This window comes from Cydia amplana, chromosome 13 (assembly GCF_948474715.1).
Source record: "Cydia amplana chromosome 13, ilCydAmpl1.1, whole genome shotgun sequence".
NCBI classification, from domain to species: Eukaryota; Metazoa; Arthropoda; class Insecta; order Lepidoptera; family Tortricidae; genus Cydia; species Cydia amplana.
Window position 1 is genome coordinate 8928511 of NC_086081.1, and position 21103 is coordinate 8949613.

At 37.7% G+C, this 21103-nt stretch overlaps 1 protein-coding gene across 1 annotated transcript in view; it reads left to right on the forward strand.

Moving 5' to 3' along the window:
• LOC134653486 (uncharacterized) overlaps positions 1-21103 on the forward strand; it is a 284313-nt gene that overhangs the window by 148709 nt on the left and 114501 nt on the right. The gene's annotated exons all lie outside the window — the stretch shown is intronic.

Below are 21103 nucleotides of genomic sequence, written 5' to 3' on the forward strand. Positions count from 1 at the left end.
TTTAAGTAAGAGTTCATAATTATCATTGTAGATGATGATGATGATGGTATTCTGTTATCCCTCATCAGGGACATAGGGCTCTCAGAAGGGATTTCTATTTTTCGCGATCCAGCGCGGTCTCCTCCAGCTCCGCCCAGCCGAGGCCAACTGGCGTAGTCTCCTTTTCCACTGTGCGCCTCCAGGTGGTACGTGGGCGACCTGGCCCCCTTTTTCCGGGAATTTTCCAAGTCAGCCCTTGCTTGGATATGTGGTTGTTTGGCCTTCGGAAAACATGACCTATCCAGCGCCATTTCCGCAGAAGTATCTCCTTAGCTAAAGGGTTTTGTCCGGTAGAAGACGGGAAATATATTGGAGCTCCTGGCAAATAGGTTGCGTGGTTACAAATAGGTGTATAATTAACTATAACCTATAAAAAACTAGTTTGTTTTATATTGTTCAGTGTATAAGTATTTTCCATCGTATTTTCACGAAAACGTACGAACATGTGATGCTATTTCAGTCTCAGTACAATAGGTACAAATAAATGTCATACCAGTCTAACGTCTACGGGTATTTAGTACATAGAAAGATAACGTTGCTACGACGCGACGTTCAGCGTATCACAATCACGAGCACTACACAAAGTACACAAACAAGTAAAGTTACTTGGCAGTGACTGCCGTATTCGAACTTCAAGATATTCACAAGAGACGACACGTACTAGATCCATTCTAGATACGTTTTAGTTTAGATTTCAACTAGTTCTCTTTTGCAGCGCAATTCGGGCAACCAATGTCACTTTTACGATAGATCGTGTTAGATATCTATTAGATGTGAATTAGATCTCTAAGTAACCTATCTTGTGGAAATCGTTCAAGAGTATCTCCAGCCAGCCTATTATGGATAGCTTTATCCATCTTTATCCACGTGATAAAAAAACTGTCACTGTTTAACACCGTGGGAAAGAAAGTGACGGACACCGTTTTATCACGCTGTCACGTAGACAAGAACGACCATCATATCCGTACAGAATCGCGGAAATGTCAAATTTGACAGGTTAGATTTTAAACATATCGTTATCGTATCTTGGCGATGTCTAAAAGATATCTAATAGATGTCTATTACAAAATCCGAATCGGGCCCAAAGTACCCGTCGCGTTGCGCTGCGTATTTTGATTGTAATATCTTGAACACGAAACAAGATAACTCCATGACACTCTTTGGAATTGTAGAAATCCTCCGGGTTAGAATATTTTAAAAGGCGACTGTCTGGCAATAAAATAATTGCAACACCTATTTAATCATGTATGTTTTATTTTCTTCTTTCACTTACTTACCTATATACTTCATTTGATTAAACATGATTTATATTAACCACATACGTATATAAATCATCCAAGAAAAATCTATTCTGATTTATTTGCACATTTGTTTTGTAATACATTTTAAATGAAACTGCCTTAACTACTTATTTCACAGTCGAACTAAATGTTTAATATTATTAGAAGCTTCCAAGTCTAATCGTATATAGTTTCGATCTCGAATAAATAAGACTTACTTACGATCATATTAACTATTTTGTTTGCCTGACATGAATCCATAAAGTTTATAAAATATAATATAAACGCGCTGAGTATTTATTGGTAAAATTTTAAAATACATACTATTTCACTAGCAAAGTTTGAATGCGGCTTATAAACTTTTAAATTTAAGCGAGCTCTAGGTTGTTATAGCCAGCCGGCTGACAGGTAAGTTTATAAGTACGGAAAACTTACTGTCGAACGTCACTGAAAGTTAGTTTATGTCGTGTCCTATGCCGTTATTGCATATTAAAATAGGTATTAATAGTTTTAGCGAAAGAATATTAAAACTTTTATGGCGGTCGATGTCATATATAAAATAGTGTTAGCTGAACCTAAACTTGCCTTGGCCCGAGGGCAAAATAACCACTAAATATAGATAAGTATTACGCAAAATCAACACGATACAATTCCGGTAAACGAAAAAGGACGTAATAAACAGTAAAACGCATGTCCTCATCCCATAAAATACAACAGATAGGTCCATTTACGATGAGGGCCCTGGTGTGCTTAAAACGACATATATCCATCAGGATCTAGTGAGACATAGGTCTGTTTGGCAGCCGAGATCGGTGACTGCCTTCCGGCAATCTCCACCTAACGTTCCACTTATCATCCATTAGCAGATTCTGATGATTGTTTTAAATAAAACAACGACAAAAACCTTTTTTGGAGGCGATCTTGTTGCTTAAGTATTTAAGTATATGAAACAAACTAATGTATACACTGTGATATTGGTAATTATAATTAATAAATCTGGTTTATGATATGAATGTTTTTGCTACAAATTAAAAATAAAATAAATACATAAAAATTCTAAAAGTAATAAAACAAATAATAAAAAGCCTTAAAATAAAAATTACAAACTAAAATTAAAAAGTAGAATTAAAAACTAAGCTTAAAAACTAAGCATAAAAATAAGATAAAAAATTTGGCCTCGCCTCTGGTCACGCGTCAATCCCACCAACCTGTGGCTACATTCTTTAAAAACCCTGTGAGCGCTTCATGGTCTCAACCCCAAACGGCTCAAAATATGCAACCACTGTTTATTGTTGCATATTTGCGCCGCTTGAGGACCTCGGCCGAATTGGCAGCCGAGCCAGCCTTAACTGCAGTGCCATGGAGATGGGACAGTGATGCTAGGGTATCGGCACAGGTTGCGTCCCAAACCAGCGGCCGACCCATCTTCCATGGCACGAGGGTCATACCGTCGGGTCTCTTACCGTCATCGCGGGCGAGGCCGGTCGGTTCCAAAACGGCCGGTGCACCCGCACTGGCTAAATAAATACATAATTCGGTCGGTAATATAATAACGTAAAATTAAATAATTTAATTAGTCGATGTCATGTTTGGGTTTGTTCAGAACTGCCTTTTACTATGTATGGTATCTCACGCTCACTACCAAAAGTAGTTAACATTTGCCTAGAATATTTAAAATTGAACTCGCATCAATTAAACAACATCCTTAACCAAACAGTTTTCAGCAGGAACATGTTCATTACTTTGCAGCAGTGGTTGCCGGTTGCGCCAGCTTGTAATTACAGTTGTTTGATCAAATTAAACAGGCAGCGTTAGCTTTATTTGAACTTGACGCCCATTATGATTCAACTGTTTCATCTTATTTTGATACGAAGTTTGAGTTATATTAGCAGGCAATTCACGAGCACCAATAAGTGCGTAATGAAACTACTCCTTATCGCTAATTGGTGCTGCCTGATGTAATGATATATGTTGTATCAAAATGAGATAAAAAAAATTACAAATTGCTAAAAAAGAATCGGCCCCCTTGTCTCTTAAATGAGAGCTAAAAGATAACACGCCTGATATAATTAGAATTTACTTGTCACCTCCAGACCCATCACCACCCTTAAGGCGGTACACGACTGTTTCTTACGCGTAAATGATTGATAGCAGAAATTCTTAATACATTTTATGCAAATTATGGGAATACGAAAATGTTATTAGACAAATCATCTGACATGCTTCGTCATTTTAGAGCGCACGTAACTTTTTCTGTAAATCAAGTCTTTATTCACCTTTGCTCCACCATCGCTAGGACCGAAAAATAGAATTTGAGATAATTTTACTCACAGAAATATGTGGATATTATACCTACAACTCGTACGATTTGTCAAATAAAACAAAAAGCGTAAAAGCGCATCAGCGTATTGCGACCATCAATCCCTGTCAGAATGATATTACAAAGCTAGCAAAAACACAAGGAAAAATACCACTCTGAGCATACCGTATATTTCTGTGAAAAAAGTAATGGAACTCGTTAATCCAAACCCTAAAGAAAAGAGACTGTGTTTTTAGCAGCTTTATGTGATTTTTAATTTAAAAGCCGAAATTGCGGGTCATGAATTTTTCAATGGTATTGTGATGCTAAAATGCAAATGTAGAGCTACTCTACTCAACCAGCCTGTGAAGTGGTAATTATACGCTCGGGACAATATGTATGCACGTATAATACACAAATATATATAGACCGGATCATTTTAAGGCATGCTCAGAGATGCCAATGCCGTGAAAATGGCAAGTTCGCAAAGCAAAAAATTACACGAAGCATTTCGGACCCCGTTTGACCCCCCATCTATTCCATCTACACAATTGCAATTTTACAATTCTTGTTAGACCACCTTATTGTTATTATCAAACCATGAATTCCCGATTAAAATACCACAAGATTTGACCCCTGTAAATCCTTATTTTTACCACTTACTGACTCACTCACTCACTCATCAAAAAGTTTGAGTACATCGAGATCACCTACAAATTGAAATCTGACATCCAGCTACAATCTAGCTTTTGTCTACACACTATTATTATCATAATCATCTAACTGCTATATAGTGTGTCAAAGGACTGTCTAATTTCAAACATAGACACAGAAAATCATACTATCTTTGTCTTACACTAGTACTAGCAGACTAGCACCCAAAAGAAAAAGATGAGTATTTTTTTTTCCTATTTACTGACAAAAAGGTTTGACCAACTATATATAGATGACTGCAAAAAACAACGACAACATATCTATGTTTATAAAACACATACGAGCTATCACATAACCTATTTACACAGCCACCGACCTTAATGAATCTTTTTAATACAATATTTTTACTGACCTAGTGTCTCTAGTGGCCTTATTTAGTTTCTAACGATAACGTTAAAACACCGATATCTATTCCAGTTTCAGTTTACAATTCGACCTTAATCTCATACATTTTCTTTACCTACGCACCTAGTTATTACAGTCCACTTTACCCCAAAATTATTTAGAAATAATGACTGGGGTATTTCCACAAAGAAAAGTGGTAGGGTCATTATTCAATTCACGCTGTGGCGACCGCGGACGAAGCGGCCTTGTGCCACTTGTACGTTACTCAAATGTCTTTTGCAATTTAGCTCGTATAACACTTTATTTTAGCTGACAAACGTGTATCAAGTGAACTGTAGTATAAAACTCATTTCCAATAGACCATCATTGAAGTTTATTTAAGTAATATGACAAGTAAAAGAGTATTTTTTTTAATTTCCAACCTTTTGTCTAAAGCCACCAGAAACCTAAAAGATTAAGAAGAAGAAGAATATTTGAATAGGTATTTACTCGTTGAAAAAGATTTTATGGTCAACTTTATATTGTTAATATTCGTATTGGATTAAATTATATTTATATGAATAATTATCTATTTATATTTACTTTGAATAAATTTCATATACTAAGAAAAAGTCACCAAGGCCTCCAGTGATATTTTCTGAAAATAATTTAATTTGTTCTAAAAATATTTATATTTAGCTAGCACAAATTATATTTTTACTAATATTAACTAAAAAACTCTTACTACAGGGCGTCCCAAAAATACGTTGGCATAAAACTGTTAGGAATATTTTTCTTACACTTATTTTATAAAATTTAATCAAAAATAAACCTACAATAATTTAACGGAAACAAACTTATTATCTTCAAAATATAGATAAATATTATACATGTTCATATTATCTTTAAAATTATCAGTAATATGCACTGTGAAAATCTTTGTTAGCGTATTTTTGGGCCGACCTATATAAAATAAATATTCTATCGAAACTAAAGTTACCTCAGGCGCGGGCCACGGGGGTCCAACCACCTCTGGAGGAGGTCAGACGGTGGAGACTTGACTCCCGTCGAGTGCTCCTCCAGAAGTGGAAAGAGCGATTGGAGGCGCCAAGTGCCGGCCACTGGACCGTCGAAGCCATCCGACCCGTTCTGGAGCGATGGATCAGAAGAAAGGGGGGGTTCCTCTCCTTCCACCTTACTCAGGTCCTCTCGGGGCATGGTTGCTTCGGGAGATACCTGTGTAGGAGGGCAGGACGGGAACCAACGATGCAATGTCACGACTGCGGCGATGCCGAAGACACGGCGCTACACACGCTGGCCATTTGCCCAGCCTGGGCGGATCGGAGGGCCGCTCTCGTGGCCGTAGTGGGGAGAGACCTTTCCTTGCCAGCAGTGGTAAAATCCATGCTTGGTGGGGAGAGTAGATGGAAGGCGGTGGCCTCCTTCTGCGAGGACGTGATGGTGCAGAAGGAGGCAGCGGAGCGTGGCAGGGAGGAAGATCCGGCCTCTCAGCCAATGCGCCGCAAGCGCGTGGGGCGGCGGCGGTTGGCATACGACCGCCGGTTACCCCCATAAGGGCACTTGTGGGCGGCAGGCCCGGGGACGCCTGTCGCCTACAGAAAGGTCCCTGCGTGGGCGGGCGCGATGTGTAGCCAACGCGCCCAATGAGGTGAAGGGGTGATTTCCCCAAGGGTCGGGTCCGAGTCCGGACGGCCGCTGGCGAGGTTGCGGAAGAGTACTTCGGCGTTCCTGGGACCTCGCCCTATAGCAGCGAGGCGGCAACAGAGGGGTTTTAGTGGGTAAACCTGGGGTCTCATTAGCCCACAACAGGGAGTCCCACATAACCATCCCGGCCCGTCCCCGCGCCGGGTGGTATGCGTAAAGCATTTCCCCTCTTAAAAAAAAAAAAAAAAAAAAAAAAAAAAAAAAAAAAAAAAAAAAAGGCTACGTAAATGAAATCGTTAAGAGCCAACAGGAGTGGTCATTTCTCCATACAAACGTACTCGACTGTTTCCTCCGTGGGTTTTGAAGCTAGAGCAATGATTTTTTCAACACAGATTAATAATGTCAATATCTGTGTCGGACCGTTTTGCTTTTTTTGATATTTTTGTTTTTTAAGGCGCTAGAGCCCTTCAAAAATGGCCAAAATGGCCTAATTAACTATGCCGCAATGAGAGGCGCGCTATTCAAAACTTATATCAATTAGCCAAAAAAGCAAAACGGTCCGACACAGATAATGTCATAATCATTTAGATTTCCAAATTTGGTTACGATTGGTTGAGTTTTGGAGGAGGAAACAGTCGAGTACGAAACCTCGATTTTTGAGATTTTTACGCAGGATTTTTCGCCTTGTCCTTATCGCACTAGTTTTAGGAGCCGCTTCCGTTAGCGAGACGGGTATATTTACCTAAAATATTTAAATCTCAGCTCCTGTTGGCTCTTAACTGTTTCGTAACTAACACTTTAGTAGTTTAGGCCGACAATGAGTTGAGTTTCTTTTGTTTCAATTTCATATGAAGGAAATCTTGACCTTCAGAATTACTTTGATTTTTTGTGACGTAACGCTTACGTCGGCTCAGTTGGTTGCGTGTTTCATCGAATGTTTTTATTTGTAATACTTTGATATATACTAACATGATTTTAGTGGTTTCATTACCATCATTCTAATCAGGTTGCGTAGCCAACATGCCAATCGCTCCGTAGCGATGATACCGAAGTAATTTCATCACCGACTTATTATTGCTAAGGACCGTAGCTGTGACCTCAAGATAGGCAAAAATTAAGTGTACAGATCTAGTGCATAATTATTTTCCATCGTATATTCAGGGAAACGTACAAACGTGTCTTTCTATTTCAGTCAGTCTCGGTACGAAAAGTACTGTGGTTGACTGAAGTAGCATGACAAATACGAACGTTTCCGCGAAAATACGATGAAAAACAATTATACACTACATTCTGTACTCGTAAGGCGCACTTATTTTCCACTTGTTGCTTGAGCGTTCGTGTCACATGTGTTCCGTAACGGTTAAAATAACAAACCAACTTGAATACGCAAACAAACAAAAAACAGTTTTTCCGTTTCTATACGTTTCGACAACGATCCTTCTCTAATCCGTTGACGACGTGACAATTTTATAGAATATGTGAATTACTGTATAGAGACTGCAACGAATTCTCAGTTAAAGCACGTATATAACATTTTTATATTCCCTTAAGAGAATAATGCTGATGCATCAAATAAAATATATCACGGGTTTCAACAAAATTTACAATTCCTAAATGGAAATGGCGACCAGTTTTTCTGCTTGTTCAACTATCTACCTACTCGTAATACTCGGTAGGTATGTAGCGAAGAGGCACTCCAACTAATGACCCCTACCTGATATTACTCTTTTATTTCTTTTGATCATTGACTTATATCTCAAGACTTATATCTATGACCTTACGGTGTGCACTAAAAATGGTACTAGTTCAGCGGTGTCACTCACGAATTCGAGCCAATCGTGTAGTCTAACGCAACTAGTTGCGATCAATCGCGCAGCCGCGCGCGCGTGATGCGAACTCATCAACCAATCGCGTTGCAGCGTTTTCACACCGCTGTACTGGCCCCATTCATGCTCCATTCTTATTGCCCGTAAGGCTAGTCCTGAGATATATATATGTCAATGCTTTTGAAAGTGTTCCAGGGCCAATTTTTAGGGTTCCGTAGCCAAATGGCAAAAAACGGAACCCTTATAGATTCGTCATGTCTATCTGTCTGTCTGTCTGTCCGTCTGTCTGTCCGTCCGTATACTTTTCACAGCCACTTTTCTCCGAAACTATAAGAACTATACTGTTGAAACTTGGTAAGTAGATGTATTCTGTGAACCGCATTAAGATTTTCACACAAAAATAGAAAAAAACAATAAATTTTTGGGGTTCCCCATACTTCGAACTGAAACTCAAAAATTTTTTTTTCATCAAACCCATACGTGTGGGGTATCTATGGATAGGTATTCAAAAATGATATTGAGGTTTCTAATATAATTTTTTTCTAAACTGAATAGTTTGCGCGAGAGACACTTCCAAAGTGGTAAAATGTGTGCCCCCCCCCCCCCCTGTAACTTCTAAAATAAGAGAATGATAAAACAAAAAAAATATATGATGTACATTACCATGTAAACTTCCACCGAAAATTGGTTTGAACGAGATCTAGTAAGTAGTTTTTTTTTTATACGTCATAAATCGCCTAAATACGGAACCCTTCATGGGCGAGTCCGACTCGCACTTGGCCGCTTTTTATTGGTATTTGTATTTAGACAAGCCATGAAATATATTTTGACCAAATATCAGCTATATATCTGGGAATATATTTTGATGCATTTTGATGGTATGCCTGTTTGGGTTTTTGTTGGCAATCAATTGGAACTGGAGACAAAATTAATTAACTTTATATACTGGATGCAAATAGGATAGGATTTCTACCAAAACTCATTTACAATAAAAAAAGAAAAACCGACATTACAAAACAGTGAATAGGAAAACAGTATTCGCACTCAGTAGTCGGTCTAATATTGTTTGCACTCCAGCTCGCGAGACATTATTATGGGCGGGGTCATGCTCATACTTAAAGTGTGCCCTAACATCAACAAGTTTTTTTTTTATATCGAAGCTATACATACTTAAATTCTCTAAAAGCGCAGAAAAAAATAACAACAACAAAAGGAAAAACAGTATCAAATTCATAATGATAAAATTTACATTGATACGTATTCTAACAATAATAGTTGTTTGTACAACAAGAGATCAAAGTTTGATATTTCTTCGAGTGCTTATTTTGAGTCCCGTGCAAGCGAAAGATAGTAAGGGACTCAAAAGCGCACGAGATGTAAATAACTTTGATCTCGTGTAGTTCACAAAACTTTTTACCTCAGCGCAGTGAGAACATACCTATTAGACAACTTGAAAAATGTAATCCTTCTTCATCAGTTACTACCTGCACTCATGTTTTCTTAAGATATACAAACAATTAAGTTTAATTACCGCAATCGAACACAAAAACAAAACGTAATAATAAATTTCAGTAAAATAATATTTCCATAACGAACATCAACTGACACTTCAATCGACAACTTTTTTTTGTAAAAAAAAGCTTTGTATGATACGGTCCGAATTGTGGATACGTACTATTTGTCAACTATGGTAGAAATTCTTAAAAGTAAAAGAATTAATTTTGCGTGATGATCTGTGTATTTTTTGAGTTCATTATTTTAATTGTACATTAAAATACCTAAAATATAGTATTTTATCAGTTTTTATCAAATCTTAAACTTTATTTTTATTAATTAATGATTAAGAATTCATACTCGTACGTGGTTTGGAACGATGCGGTCTGAAGTTTTTCTATTATAAACCGTGAATATACCGTTGAATGTCGTTTTAACTTTTTTTTGTCTGTTTCGTTTTGCTAACAGTGTGAAAGGGACAGAGATAATAGAACCCAAGTATTTCGAACTTGTATTAGACCCCGCATGTTGAAATGACACTTGACTATAAAGGTCACTTTAATGTCATTTTGTCTCACTCAGTGAGCAAAATCGCATTTTGCTCACTGTTTTGAAGAAGCAAAGTACCCTTGTTCGAGCTGCTGAGGTGAAATAGTTGTTTGTACAACAAGAGATCAAAGTTTGATATTTCTTCGAGTGCTTATTTTGAGTCCCGTGCAAGCGAAAGATAGTAAGGGACTCAAAAGCGCACGAGATGTAAATAACTTTGATCTCGTGTAGTTCACAAAACTTTTTACCTCAGCGCAGTGAGAACATACCTATTAGACAACTTGAAAAATGTAATCCTTCTTCATCAGTTACTACCTGCACTCATGTTTTCTTAAGATATACAAACAATTAAGTTTAATTACCGCAATCGAACACAAAAACAAAACGTAATAATAAATTTCAGTAAAATAATATTTCCATAACGAACATCAACTGACACTTCAATCGACAACTTTTTTTTGTAAAAAAAAGCTTTGTATGATACGGTCCGAATTGTGGATACGTACTATTTGTCAACTATGGTAGAAATTCTTAAAAGTAAAAGAATTAATTTTGCGTGATGATCTGTGTATTTTTTGAGTTCATTATTTTAATTGTACATTAAAATACCTAAAATATAGTATTTTATCAGTTTTTATCAAATCTTAAACTTTATTTTTATTAATTAATGATTAAGAATTGATACTCGTACGTGGTTTGGAACGATGCGGTCTGAAGTTTTTCTATTATAAACCGTGAATATACCGTTGAATGTCGTTTTAACTTTTTTTTGTCTGTTTCGTTTTGCTAACAGTGTGAAAGGGACAGAGATAATAGAACCCAAGTATTTCGAACTTGTATTAGACCCCGCATGTTGAAATGACACTTGACTATAAAGGTCACTTTAATGTCATTTTGTCTCACTCAGTGAGCAAAATCGCATTTTGCTCACTGTTTTGAAGAAGCAAAGTACCCTTGTTCGAGCTGCTGAGGTGAAAAAATAATTCTATGTCTAAAACATAGAATGTGATAGCCCAAGTGAATTTCCATATTTAAGGCTGTAACAACCAGTGAAAACTAAAACCACGGCCATAACAAGTCCGGTAAAAGGTCAGCTACTTTTGAAAGCGAGTTATAACTGTTTGTTTTATTCCATGAAACTTCGAACGGAATCGTTGATGCTTATTAGGGAAATTTTCGCCATGCACTGCAAATTTGAATAGCGTTGATGAAACTCGATGCATATTCGGTTTTAATTACTGTTTGACTGTTAAACGTCATGTTTAATGAATACTAATACAGACATGCCGCAAGGCCCAGCAACAAAAAGGCATTACATGTGTATGTGTTAGATATGAGCGCCGCGCCGGCGCGCCGCCGCCGCCGACAAAATTTTCGCGCCGCCGCCGCCGACGCTGCGCTATCGGCGTGGCATCGGCGTGACCTTGGTAGTTACTACTGCTTTCAGAATCAGATAATATATTTTTAATCCAGTTTAGATCATTAACGGCGCCACTTCGAATAGTTTATAGGCATTCAAAGTATTTTAGGCCCATATAATTCAAAAATATCGAAGGCAAATGCAAACTTATCTGTCTAGTAACCGCGCTACTAGTCTTGGGGAAACGAAATTATTTAATATCAATTTTAACATCAATATGCTTGTAACCCCCAATTTAGACTCTCGCGCGAGCCACGAGACGAGCCGCGAGCCGCGCCACGAGACGCGAGTCCACCGCTTACACTCGCGTTCGGCTTGTCATTCGGTTATAAACCTTATGCCGTGCCGTTAGTGTTTAAATTATATTAGCTCGACGAGCTTGCGAGCCACGAGACGAGCCGCGAGCCCACCGCTTACACTCGCGTCTCGTGGCGCGGCTCGCGGCTCGTCTCGTGGCTCGCGCGAGAGTCTAATCCGCCTGGAATAAACATACTGATTTCCTTCCATTTTTATTGTGGAACGTTCCACATTACAATTTATAGATTGTATATATACACTAGACATGTCAATCACAATGGAAAAATTTACTGTGATCAACTCTAGCTAACGTGAGACTCGAACCCACATCTTTGGATTACCGATCCAATGCATAACTAATTTTGCCAGCTAACCATCCGTCATTTACCGCGAATTTAACCATTGCAAGCATGGTTAAACGTTTTTAAAAGGTATAAAATGAGGTAAATTTTGAGATATTAAGCGTTTCCACGTCCAAATGTCCGGCCGTTGGCTTCGCATGGAAGGGCGTCGGAATCGGGTCTCAATTAAACTTGGCCACTGTTGAAATTTCATGCTTTGCTCTCTCGCAGCTCAATCTTTGGCCTTGCACCGCTCTCATGGAATTAGGCCGCTATCTGAACCTGCAAGTTTTTGGCCCTGTTTGGAGCTCAACTTTCGGCCTGTTTTAAAACGCTTGGTCCTTATCCGATCTTAGCTCCATTTCAGCTCGGCCTTTGGCGTCGCACGAATGCGCCCGCAGGAAAGCTCCAGATCTTTAACACTATGGCTCCAGTCTTTATCGGCTTGCACCCTCGCTCTGCTCTCTTGCAGCTCGGCCTCGCACAGAAGCGCGCCGCAATCGGCGCTCCAGGCGTTCAGCCGTCAGCCAAGCTTACACTTGGCGTTCGATTCTTAGCTGTATGCTTACCTGCAGCTCATTCTCTGGCCTCGCATTGGGAGGCGTCGAAATCAAGTCTTCGGTGTTACATGGAGCTCAGCGTTGGGCCTCACTTTTTGACATAAATCGGTTTTGTTGGGTCGATATTGGTTAATGACGGAGCTCGTTTTTTTTGGACTGTCGACAAGACGTTTCCCTGATACAGTCAATCCGCAATTTATACCTTAGCACAAAAGATAAGGGCCTCGCTAAGATCTTCCTGCCAAAGCCTCGCCATGATTAAGACCGCCTCTGATGCCGCGCGATACCGCTTATCCACAGTTTATACGATATCAATTTTTTTCGTACCATTATTCAATAAATTATCCTTGAAAATAAAAAATGGTTTTATTTCATAGCTTCCTTAGAGCAAAAACATGTTTTTTCGGAAAAATTTTGGTTAAAATTCTTTTTTCATTAATCAAATGTGTTTCAAGGCCACGCCGCCGATTCGCCGCCGCCGCCGACCAATTTTGACCGGCGCGCCGCCGCCGGCTATATGCCTATCGGCGCTCATATCTAGTATGTGTATGAGACCACCAGTTATAAACTTCTGAATGTTAATGAATGAATGAATAACATTTATTTCAGGACAAGTCCCATAGTATGTTAGTATCAAGATAAATACTTAAAATTAGTGTTAGTGCACAACATAAATAAAATTTAACACAAATAAAAACTTAAAAACCTATAACCTGCCTACGTGGAGCGCGAGACATGGAGCTGCGTCCATCGACGCATCAGCGCGGAGTCCCAGCGGTCCGAGAACGCGCTCAGGATCCCGTTGGTGCTGCATAGGGTTTGCAATCCGGATCCGAAATGTATGAAATTATCCGGATCTGGATCCGGATCTGCGGATACAGATCCCATACATTTCGGATCCGTCGTGCAAACCCTAGTGCTGCAGCGAACTCGGGCTAACAGGGAGGCGCACCGCTTGCGCATTATGGCAGCAAAATCGTCGGTCGGTCGTTAATATATAGCTAAATAATGCTGAAGAGTCATCTCAAATAATTTAATCGTAACTTTTAGGAATATTTTTTCTTCCAAAGGGCCCGTTTGACTCAAGTGAATAAGTTTGAAGAGGTATCATAATTAAGTACTATCATAAAAGTATTAGGATATATGTACTTACTAGCTGTTGCCCGCGACTTCGTACGCGTGGATTTGTATATTGGTGGTTATACATTCTACATTAGTTTAGAACAGCGGTCGGCAACCTTTTAGCAGCCAAGGGCCACATAGTAGTTAACGAAGTTGACGCGGGCCGCACTTTGTTAATATTTATGACTTTATCAGACATTGTCGTTTGTCAATATTACATACAAAATAGCCAGGGAGGCTCGCGGGCCGCAAGTGACAGGCTCACGGGCCGCATGCGGCCCGCGGGCCGCGGGTTGCCGACCGCTGGTTTAGAACATTATGCAGCAAAAGATAGCGAGGTAGGGACGGTTAATCATTTGTTAATTATTATACAACGCATGAGATTTGTCTTTCACAACCTGGCTACGAAGTTTCAAGCCCCTAACTGAATAAAATTGTTCTCGATATAATCTCTCTCAACCCCCAGAAGATTTCCAAGTCCACTATTTAATAAAACCTACTACCTAACTACCTATTTACGAAGTTTGAAGTTCCTAGCTTTAAATAAAATTTGAACCCTTTACCAACTCTCAACCCCTGTTTAAACTTTTAGGGGATGAATTTTTAAAAACGCTGAAATTACTTTTCTTGTATTGTAATAATATGCCTTTATACAACGATTCAAGTCCCGCACTCAAATAAATATTTGGGTTCCATACAAATTTTTGACCACCTTCACCACCTTGGGGGATGAATTATCAAAGAATCTGAAATTTGTTTTCTTTACCTTTACCTTTTTACAAAGCTTCAAGTTCCTAGCTTTAAATAAAATTATAACCTATACAATCTTTCTACCCCTTTTTAACCCTGAATTGGGATGAATTTTTAAAAACGCTGAAATTAGTTTTCTTGTGTCCTAATAATATGGCTTTATACAAAGATTTAAGTCCCGCACTCTCAAAAATATTTAATCTCCATACAAACTTTCAACCCCTTTTTTACCTCCTCGGGGGATGAATTTTTAAAATCGCTGAATAGGGTTTTTTGTTTTTTAATAAAATACCTTTGTACGAAGTTTCAAGTTCCTAGCTTTAAATAAAATTTGAACCCTATACAGACTTTCAACCCCTTTTGGACCCTTATAGGGGATGAATTTTTAAAAACTTCTCTTTTAATGAAATAACTTTTTACGAAGACAAATTCGTAGCTTAAAAAAAAATTAAACCCTATACAATCTTTCAACCCCTTTTTAACCCTTTAAAGGGATGAATTTTTGAAAACGCTGAAATTACTTTTCTTGAGATCTAATAATATGGCTTTATACAAAGATTGAAGTCCCGCACTCTAAAAAATATTTGATCTCCGTACAAACTTTCAACCCCTATTTCACCACCTCGGGGGAAATTTTTTTAAAAACACTGAAATAAGTTTTGTTGTTTTTTAATTTCATACCTTTTTGCGAAGTTTCAAAGTCCTAGCTTAAAATAAAATTTGCACCCCAAGACAAAGTTTACTCCCCTTTTTTACCCCCTTAGGGGTGGAATTTCCTAAAACGTTGCAATTCCTTTATTTTGCAATCGGCTATTATGCCTTTCTAAAAAGTTTCAAAGCATTTGTAATGGATTCAAACTTTCAACCTCTTTTTAACCCTGTTAGGGGATGAATTTTTAAAAACGCTGAAATTACTTTTTCTGTCTTAAATAATATACCCATATACAAAGTTTCAAGTCCCACACTCACAAAAATATTTGATCTCCATACAAACTTTCAAGCCCTTTTTCACCACCTTCGGGGATGAATTTTCGAAAACGCTGAAATTAGTTTTCTTGTTTTTTAATATAATACATTTTCACAAAGTTTCAAATTCCTAGCTTAAACTAAAGCTTGAACCCCATACAATCTTTCAACCCCTTTTTAACCCTTTTAAAGGATGAATTTTTGAAAACGCTGAAATTACTTTTCTTGAGATCTAATAATATGGCTTTATACAAAGATTGAAGTCCCGCACTCTAAAAAATATTTGATCTCCGTACAAACTTTCAACCCCTTTTTCACCACCTCGGGGGATGAATTTTTAAAAACACTGAAATAAGTTTTGTTGTTTTTTAATTTCATACCTTTTTGCGAAGTTTCAAGGTCCTAGCTTAAAATAAAATTTGCACCCCAAGACAAAGTTTCATCCCCTTTTTTACCCCCTTAGGAGTTGAATTTCCTAAAACGTCGCAATTCCTTTTTTTGCAATCGGCTATTATGCCTTTCTAAGAAGTTTCAAAGCATTTGTAATGGATTCAAACTTTCAACCCCTTTTTAACCCTGTTAGGGGATGAATTTTCAAAAACGCTGAAATTACTTTTACTGTCTTATAATAACATACCCATATACAAAGTTTCACGTCCCACACTCACAAAAATATTTGATCTCCATACAAACTTTCAACCCCTTTTTCACCACCTTGGGGGATGAATTTTCGAAAACGCTGAAATTACTTTTCTTGTTTTTTAATATAATACATTTTCACAAAGTTTCAAATTCCTAGCTTAAACTAAAACTTGAACCCCATACAACCTTTCATCCCCTTTTTAACCCCCTTAGGGGTTGAATTTTTCAAAATCGCTTCTTATCTCTTGTACACTTTACAAATGCAACCTATTGTGCAAATTTCAACTTTCTAGCTTTTGTAGTTTCGGCTCTGCGTTGATGAATCAGTCAGTCAGTCAGTCAGTCAGTCAGTCAGTCAGGACACTTGCATTTATATATATAGATAAAACATCTTAATAGACCATGATATTACATTGGTATATATACTTAAACACATGTCATACTTGTAACTGATACCTAAATAACTAGGAGTAAAACTTGTAACATTGCCATTATACTGCTTTAAAATATGAATATCTATGTGATATAGATTTGTACCAATTTCGTATGTTATAAAGAATAATTCAAAAGAAATTAGATCTATAACAATAAATGTCACAAGCCATTTTTATGTCTGAATTTTTGCTGTTAAAGGTAAGACATTCATCAAACGTAAAAACAAAAGCCGAAAGAAAGTACAAAATAAAATATTTTTAAAATAAGCCATGTAATCCCTGGGACTGTTATAAATGTCACCTTTGTCACCTTGCGTTAGAAGATGTTCAAATATGTCGCCGTAAATGGAAAGTAATGTTTCGGCAGGCGGTAGGCATCCAAGACCTTGCTGTTGTATAATATTACCTCGTGACGAACTCGGTACAATAAAACGTGGTATTCTCTCTTCCTGTCGATGGCTCAAGGTTCTTTAATAAAATCGAGGAATCTTGTTAATGCTCGCCTGAAATTTGAAATAAATTAGCTAGTCCTTTTGTTATGTTGTTTTATACATAGACATACAATCTAAATCAATCTAAAAATGCAACGAAGTACAAATTAAACCTGGATAATACAATTGACAATGTTGCTACAATGATAATGTTGAATGTTTTAATAATAACAAATGAGGCAAAAGTATGAACGACATTAATAATATTGACATTTGATAGTTCCTTCATTCTATTTCGAATTTTACATTTCACCCCTATGAGTAGTCCCTACCAACAGTAAGTTATCTCATTTTTACTGATAGTTTATAAACCGCAATCAATTTATACGGCAGAAAAAGCTGTGATAAATTATCTAGATCATCTTATACCGTAATCTAAATAAAATGTATCTAAATAATGGTAGGTAAATCAAGTGGTAAGACCCTTGGAGGATACAACTAAACGGAGTAGTCATTAAAAGGCTTTCCCCTCTGTCGAAAATAGGCGGCCAACGGTCATACACAATGTATGGACTGACGTTTATCTGACATGGCTATTTTTACGTTACGCATACATTTGACGTTCCCCTCCCCCGCAAAAATCGGCAGACTGTTTTGTACAGAAAATTACAGACATGGCGTCTCCGTTTGATTATATCCTCCAAGGGTAAGACCATATGGTGGTGTGGCGACCGCCTACATTCGTGGGAAGCCACCCTTATAATATAACCAAGGCAACACTAGCTGTCATGTTGACAGACAGAGAAAAAGCCGGGAAACAACACGTGTATAAGATAAGAGAATTATGATGTGAATAATAAACATTATACATATTCAACACAACACGGTCGTTATTTAATGTTCCTGACGTCACCTCACAGCACTCCCACAGTAGTAAAATGAGCGCAGCAATCTCCAACTCTACTTACAATGTATAATTTGAATATAGGGACATTCTCAATTGGTGGACGGGCGTGCCGACGGACCCAAAATTCATTTAAAACTTTACTTACCCCATCAATCAAAAAACAATCTAAATTGGACAACATTCACGAACCATTTTCGAAAAATCTAAGCGTTTTATTTGCCAGGGGCTCCATTTAAGAGAATTTTATCTCCCGCAGCAAAAACGTAATATTGATATTATGATTATTAGAGGCAATGTTTTGGAATGCTTTGTTTAAAGAATAAGCCGATTACAGTGAGTTTAATATGAAAGAACTTGAACAAGTTACAAGTGGCACCTATAATTGGTTTGGCTGCATACTGCTCACGGCGAACTTCGTCTATTTTAGTTTGTTGTGCACTAAGAGTACCGATAACAGTTTTTAATGATTCACGGTTAGTTTCAGTAGACTTATATCGACCGGGATATGAACCGTGATTACCTTTTGTATTGTTTTCGAGTTACCCGTGAACTAGATGCATGTAACTGCGTCGAAATATCGGGAGCTCGAAAACAATACAGAAGGTAATCACGGTTCATATCCCGGTCGATATGAGTCAAGAGTACCAATGTTTCTCGTTATCTGCATTATTCTTTGAACAACGTATTTATAACGTACAATACAAAAACTTAAGTTCCGTAAAAACCTTTCATTATCAACCACTAATGGCCATACCATTATGACAAAGTCACTGGAGGGTATTTATTAAAAAAGTTAGCATCAAAAAGTATTCTTTTTAACGAACGCCTGGGATGAAAATGTGTCTAAATGGAAATGCATTAGTACGGCTGGCTGGGCGAATAAGGACAAAACGTTAACAGCAAAAAACACCACAAAAGACTTTCATTTTGCAGGCTAGAATAATAGTTTTTATAATTATTGGAAAGTGCCAAAGAGTCTCTCAGAAATTGCATATTGTCTTGTTTGCTGTGTTGGACACTGGCTAGATGTAAAGTTATGTTTCATTTCTCATGCTCTGAAAGCGGGTCTTTGTTGTTCTAAAAGGTGTGCAGAAAATGATATACGTTTCTGCACTAGAGCATTTAACGTTCCAAGTAAGACTATATTTTTTTTACGATTAGCAACTGAATTTTGGGTTTAAATGGATTTGTTATGGAATTTCCATTCTGGTATTTAGCTCCCCATTACATAATTAATAATGTGTTTTTTCGCGGTGCGGTGGTGGGTTAGTCATTTCTTAATCAATCAATGTATATTTATTATATGACTAAATTTTTATTAATATTAAATTTCCATGATGCGGGGTATGTATTCTTAGGCTGATTTGTTGTTTTCGATTAAATTTTCTATTGACCGAACTATGTTGTACCTACTTAAATTTACTCACTGCTTACGTCACTAGTTCAAGTTCTAAACTCGTGACGTCACATAGCGTTTACAAGAATACGAAAAGTTAGCTCAATAAAAATTTAGTCAAAAATTCCACTAATTGACATCTTTACAACAGCGCCCTCTATGGATTCCAGTGAACAACTCGATCACACCCCCTTAAAAGCTACAAAGCTACTACAAGCGATTTTTCACCTTGTAGGTTGCAACACTCACCGCCCTCTACCGATAATCTTTTGCACTGCCTATGAAAACCTTGGGGTAAAATAGAGGAAAACATTCACTACGGGTCGCCACTATACGCAAAAACTTGAATATTGGAAAGTGTTGTTTTTATCGGGCCAATTCGAACAATGCTTCTAAGAAGTCATAGCGGTATGGTACCGATCTGTTAGTGTCTAAAGTGACGTTTTATTTTGTTGGAGAAATTTCACTTATGATACTGACAGATCGATATAACCGCTGTGACTTTTTATAAGCATTGTTCGAATCGGGCCGTATGTATCTTATTTATTCATTTTAGGTACTCTAATTCTTTTACAAAAAATAATATAATGCCAAATAACACTGATAACAAAATAAATGTGTCGATGGTTGGTATTTAGGTTGTTATATTCGAATAGGGATGATGACACATGTTGAATTTTATAACAAAATCTAGTAAAATAGATAGCAAACGAGCAATTTATCACAATAATGTGGATACTAAAATAAAATATTGAAAAATTACAAGAATGTAGGACCTGAAAGTTTCAAAATTTAAGTTTTTTTTTAACTTCCAAAAACGATAAAAGTAAGGGTACCATTCGATTCCTTACATTTCATCCAAAAAAATATTGTATAGCAACTATATATACATAAACGCAATATTTCACCGACAAAAACGCAATTTTCTTGTTTTGTCCATACTACAAGATGGGCTCCCAGAGACCAGGGATGTTGCGGATGCAGATTTTTTGACATCCGCGGATGCGGATGCGGATGCGGATTTTTAAAGGCTCACATCCGCGGATGCGGATGCGGATGCGGATGTCAAGATTAGGTACTTAGAAAACGTCAAATATTACATTTTTAGTATTTTTTTATTTAAAAAAACCAAACGTTTAGTATTTGAGCAAGAATATAGGTGCGTTATATTTAATCAACAGTAACTTCGCCGACTTTTCTGGATCTAGACGATTTCGTTATAGGTAATGACGAAATTACCTAGCACTTACGCCGCCGCTAAGATGTTCCTGTACCGACTTGTTCGACATCCGCATCCGCATAAGCTCCGCATCGATTTTATGCGGATGCGGATGCGGATGCGGATGTTGAAAATAATGCGGATGTTCCGCGGTTGCGGATGCGGATGCGGATGTTCGCAACATCCCTGCCAGAGACCTTGACGTCACGTTCCCTTGTCGTTTTGTTTAGGGCGTTTCGCGAGTGAAGTGCAACTGTCGGCCTTTGACTACAATTTCTGACTTTTGTGTTACTTTAATGCAATGGGTCCCATATAGACATTTGATCCTAAAAACAAACCCGATCGATTGATACCATAAATGAAAATTAGTCATGTAGCCTATTCCCTGTGTTATCTGTATGCGTATTGACTGTGCTCACTGTTAACAC